This window comes from Mesocricetus auratus, unplaced genomic scaffold (assembly GCF_017639785.1).
Source record: "Mesocricetus auratus isolate SY011 unplaced genomic scaffold, BCM_Maur_2.0 Super-Scaffold_6730, whole genome shotgun sequence".
NCBI lineage: Eukaryota > Metazoa > Chordata > Mammalia > Rodentia > Cricetidae > Mesocricetus > Mesocricetus auratus.
Window position 1 is genome coordinate 4,914,539 of NW_024429184.1, and position 5,399 is coordinate 4,919,937.

A 5,399-nucleotide genomic window follows, 5' to 3' on the forward strand; every position below is an offset into this window, starting at 1 on the left:
ACCAGCTATATACACAGTAACTTACTGGAGCCCAGAAGAGGGAAGGGTCTGCTGACTTCATGTGATTAAAAACGTAAAAGAGGTCTGTGGGTGCAGGAGTGAGGAACTTAATTTGATCTTCAGAACCCATGTAAAAAGCCAGGCATGGGCTGGAGAGATGGCTCAGAGGTTAAGAGCACTGACTGCTCTTCCAGAGGACCCGAGTTCAATTCCCAGCAACCACATGGTGGCTCACAACCATCTACAATTCAATCTGGTGCCCTCTTCTGGTATGTAGGCAGAACGCTGTATAAGTAATCAATAAATAAATCTTTAAATAAAAAATAAAATAAAATAAAATAAAAGAATTGTGGATTTAAAAAAAAAAGCCAGGCATATGTGTATGCGCCCATGATCCTAGCACTGGAGAGCCAGGAGTGGGTGGGCGTCAGCCAGGGCGTCAGCCTAGACTGACGAATGAGCCTCAGGTCACAGTGAGAGAGTGTCTCAAAAAAGTAGGCAAGGGGGACAATTCCTGAGGAACAACAACCATAGTTGATGCTTGGATTCTGCATACATGTGCATATGTGTCACTTGCAAACACTTTTGGACGGGGACACACACACACACACACACACACACACATACACACACACAGAGAGAGAGAGAGAGAGAGAGAGAACAGACACATAGTCACACAGACACACACACACACACACACACACACACACATACACACACACAGAGAGAGAGAGAGAGAGAGAGAACAGACACATAGTCACACAGACACACACACACACAAAGAGTCATAGCAAACACATTCCTCTAAACTTGAACTTGAGAAGTCAAGTTTGTGATAATGAAACAAATTGTTCCTGAGTACTTACAGAGAAGTGGATGGTCACCCATTTCCAGGTTCATGAGACACTCTATCTATGTTTGTTCGTTTGTTTTTAAGATCAGACTAAATAGGATAATGAAGCAGATAGAGGCAGACACCATGCATTGTTGATTTCAACAAAATATTCGACAAGGCGCTTCATGACATTTTAATGAACAATTTAGAAAGATAATAGTGATAGTCCTGGCCCCCCAACTTAAGTGACCATGTCTGAAACAACAATCATGCAAAGAAGAGGATCCCAGCTCCCAGAACCCCAATCTGGAGTCAAGTGTTGGGACTGATGGCCAGGTACATTTTCACAGAGGGTAAGGCCAGTCTTCCCAAGAACAAAACAGGTCCTGAGGCTTCTTGGAATTAGGCCACAGAGAACAGAATTGAAGCAGCAGATGGTAAATGTTTGGGGGGCTGGTCTCATCTTCCACGATAATCTAGGATTATGGGATTCAGGAGAAATAGATGAACAATTGTTTGGTTTATGCATCATTTTCTCTCTGTGGTTTAATAATGGTTTCTGTAATAAAGGCTGTGCAGACCACCCGGGCAACAAGCCCCGAAGACTATTTACTGCCCTCTGCCCCTGATTTCCACCCACGCTCATACACTCCCCCCTTTTTCTTCCCCCTTTACTTACTCTAGTTCACACCCCACCTCTCCATTTCCCACCTGGACTATGGGGGTGGCCTCCATTTCTTTGTGTGTGGTAGTATCTTCTCAAATCTCTGCCAAAACCCCCTCCTCCCTCACAAAAGCACTCCACAGTTCTTAGGTCCCTTCCGAGGCTACAATCTCAGTTCATGCTCATCTACCCTACTCTCCAATGGCCATGCAAAAGCTGTACCCTCTGAGGAACTTCTTTCTGCCTCTGATCAAGAATAAGGGTTCTGAGGCCAAGAGTTGTGGCCCAGTGTTAGAGCCTTGCCTAGCAAATGCAAGGCCTGGGCTTGATCCACTGAACTATAAAACGAACCAAACAAACGCAGCAAAACCAGAGTGATTCCTCTCGCTTTTTATCCCCGTGACAGTCTCATTGAATAATTTATTCATCGTTTCTTTGTTTTACTCTTCCGCGATTCATTATTCATTTAATAGGAGGGCCTACTATAAACCATCTTTAAGGAGGGGAAGTGAGCTGAATAAGATGAGCACTAGTTTGCGTGTGGGTGCGTGTGCGTGTGCATGTGCGTGTACATGTGTATGTGTAATGTGTACAAGGTCATTGGTTATATGCAAATGCGTGTGCATGTGTGTGTGTACAAGGTCATTGCAAATGTGTGTGCATGTGTGTGGCTGTGCGTGTGCATGCGTTCGTGTGGCGGTCAGAGGTTCACTTCCTGGGTCTTCTTCCAGCATGTTCCACTTCAGGTTTTTGAGGCAGAGTCTCTCTCAGAGTCTGGAGCTCGTTGATTTGGCCAGGCTGGTTAGCCGATGAGCTTCAGGGATCTTCTGGTCTCCATGCCCTGAGACACGTGTTGCCTCACCCAGCTTTTCACATGGTACGTTAGCCAGGGCTCTTCAGAACTCAGAGGATTAATCTTTCTCTCCATATAGAGGGGATTGGTTAGAATGACTTACAGGCTGCGGTGCAGTTCATCCAACGACGTCTGGCTGAACCCTGAGTCCCAAGAATCCAATACTCGCTCAGTCCACGAGGCTGGATGTCTTAGCTGGTCTTTAGGATATTCTGGAATCCCAGAGAAGTAGGCTCTAGGGCCAGTGAAAGAATAGACTTACCCCAGCAAGGCAAGGGCAGGCAGGCAAAGAACAAAAGCTCCCTTTTTCTGCCGTCACTCTGCAGACTTCCAGCAGGAGGCGCGGCCTACGTTAAGGGTGTGTCTTCCCACCTCATAGTCTGGACTGAAGGTGTGTGTCTTCCTGCCTCAAGATCCAGATTCCTAGCTCCAAAGTAGAAGTGAATCTCCCTACTTCAAATTACGCAAAGACAAAACGGAACAAACCCCTCACAGGTGAGCCCTCCGTTTTTGGGTTTTAGTTCCAGATGTATTCAAGTTGGCAACCAAGAGCAGACATCACGCATGGGTTCTGGGGTCCAAACCGAAGGCCTCATACTTGTGAGACAGGCCTTGCCCGCTGAGCCATTTCCACACTCTTGCCATCTGTGTTTTACAGTCATTGTCACCCATCTATGAAGTAGCTGGCTCTGCCATCCCTATCTTAAAGAACACGGCACCGTGGTTAGCAGATGTTGAGGACCCCGTGCAACAACAGCATTCAGTAGGCAAAAGCCTGGAACCAGCTTCACACCCGGCCACTCTGACTGGAGCTCAGATCTGCAGTCACTTTGCTGGGCTGTCTCTCACCACAGAAAGAGCACTGGGGAAATCTTCTAAGAGCTGGCAGGTTATTGTTTCTCATTGCTGATTCTGTCCTAGTGACCACCCACTTTTGCCTGGGACTTTCTTTAACCATTTCCATGGGCGTGTCATCTGTTGGATTATAAACTCTTTAAGGGCAGGGGTGGTACAGTACCCAGCCCAGAATTCTTCTCATCACACTTAGAGATTGAGCTAACAAATTATCACATTCGTCAGAGCAACTATGCTGCAAGTTTTCCTGGGTAATAGGATTTAATTATGCTCAGCTCGAGGCCTTGCACAATGGGGACGTTGACAAGCTGGGGCGCATTCATTGACAACGCAGAGGGGGCTGTTTTGAAGACTATTTATAAACACTGCCTTTTCTTAGCATTTATTTGGAACATATTAAAATAACCTGTGAATGCGTTAGAAGGTCTTTCTGTTCCTCACTTTATAAGTGATTATCTCAATTTTAAACAAAGCCGTTTTTCCCGATAATTGTGTCGTGTCTGTGACCAGAAAGCACAGTGCAGCTGTTTTAAAAAGAAATGACACTCAGAAATAAAAGTTTCCAAAGTTAAGAGGACGGTGGGCACAAGCAGTGAGGGTATCGTGTGCCCCGGGACGGCTGGCGGTTAGCGTGTAGTGAGAGCTCACTGCATGCCTGGTGCCGTTTCAGGGTTTGGCACACAGGAGGTCAATTCTGTCATCGCCACGTTTTATAGTTAAGGGACTCACCGGCTCAAGTGCGGGTCCTTTGGGCGTTTCCCACATCCCATCGTCCTTCTGCCTGGCTTCCCCATGAACTGGCTCTTCCTGAAGGCGAAGCTCCAAGCTGGGACCCTGGCAGGACACCCTGGCACGGAAGGGGATCCTTAGCGCTCAGGTGGCATGGTGCCTCTCCTTCTCCAGTGGGAACACATAGGCTCTGCTCTCCAAGGAAAGTCAATCCATTTTTTTTTAAATAGAGGCTAACCCTGGGGAGACTCTAAATCAAGCAGAGCCTTTCCCCCTGTAGGATAAAACAAACTTGAGTTAAGATTGCTGAGGCCAGAGCCAAGATGTGGAGTTAGGTAGTTAGACTATCCAATGGCCTTGCTCTAAGATGGTCCCCACAGGCATGGGCTTGTTCATGGGGCCAGGACTCTGTAGCCCTGAGTTTCCAGGTTGCAGGGAGAGGTACAGCCTCTGCTCATCCTCTTTGCTACGCACTCACCTCTGTCATTAGGTTTTTGTATTTATTTATTTACTTGGACAGGGTCTTACTGTGTAGCTTTAGCTCACTCTGTAGACCAGGCTGGCCTCAGACTTGCACAGCTCTGCTTGCCTCTGCCTCCCGAGTACTGGCATTAGTGCCCAGGATTATTATTATTATTATTATTATTATTATTTTGAGATATGATCTCACTATGTAGCCCAGACTGGCTTGGGCCTCTCTGTCCTCCCGCTTAAGCTTCCTGAATACTAGGATTAAAGTCATGATCCCCCATGCCTGGTACTTTCTTGACGGTTTGGGGAATCTGCCTATGTCTGTCTTGCTCTGATAGTTTTAACAACACCCCCACCCCTCATTTTTAACTGTGCCTTCGCACTCTTACTTACAATTATAAACTATACTACTGTACTCATTTGACAGACAGGACGGAGGCATCCCAGGTCCAGGATTAGCCTAGCATCCTTTCCTCCTCCCCTGCCCGAACTACCCCGGAAGCTGCTCCTCTGGGACGTCTGGTTGCAGGCTGCACTCACTGTAGGTATCCGTAGGCTACGGCATGGCCACCGCTGGTACCTTCAAGCGTGCCTGTGATCCGCCGGTACCCTGACCACTGCCTGGATCTCTGACTCTCTCTCCTTAGTGTTGGAGCAGAGCAGCCGCTAAGATGACCCCTTGCTTTCCTTTGTTTCCGTGCGGGTGGTGTTTAAGTAGGTGGTGGCCTTCCATCTTGCAATCCTTCGTCTCTTGGCTCTGGAATTCTCCTTGATTTGGCCACAGTTTTCTTCTACACACCAGTGCCTTTTTAGTTCACACCTCCTCCCCCCATGCACTCACAGCCACCCCTCTGGAGACCCTACTCACGTGAGCCTCATCTCTAATTCATCATCTGCTTTCTCTCTCTTCTGCCTGCCTCTCTTCCCTACTGCCCTGAGCCCGTCTTCCGCTTTCAACACAGGCCACTTCTCCGAACATGCCAGCTTGGCCA

General features: G+C 47.7%; 1 long non-coding RNA gene across 1 annotated transcript; it reads right to left on the bottom strand.

The window, feature by feature from the left end:
• Positions 1-1,010: 1,010 nt before the first annotated feature.
• Positions 1,011-5,248, bottom strand: LOC110342110. The gene is made up of 3 exons (XR_002384109.2): positions 4,948-5,248; positions 3,937-4,210; positions 1,011-1,311 (listed from the first exon to the last, which is right to left on the bottom strand). It is a non-coding gene; the product is annotated as an uncharacterized LOC110342110 (long non-coding RNA).
• Positions 5,249-5,399: the final 151 nt, after the last annotated feature.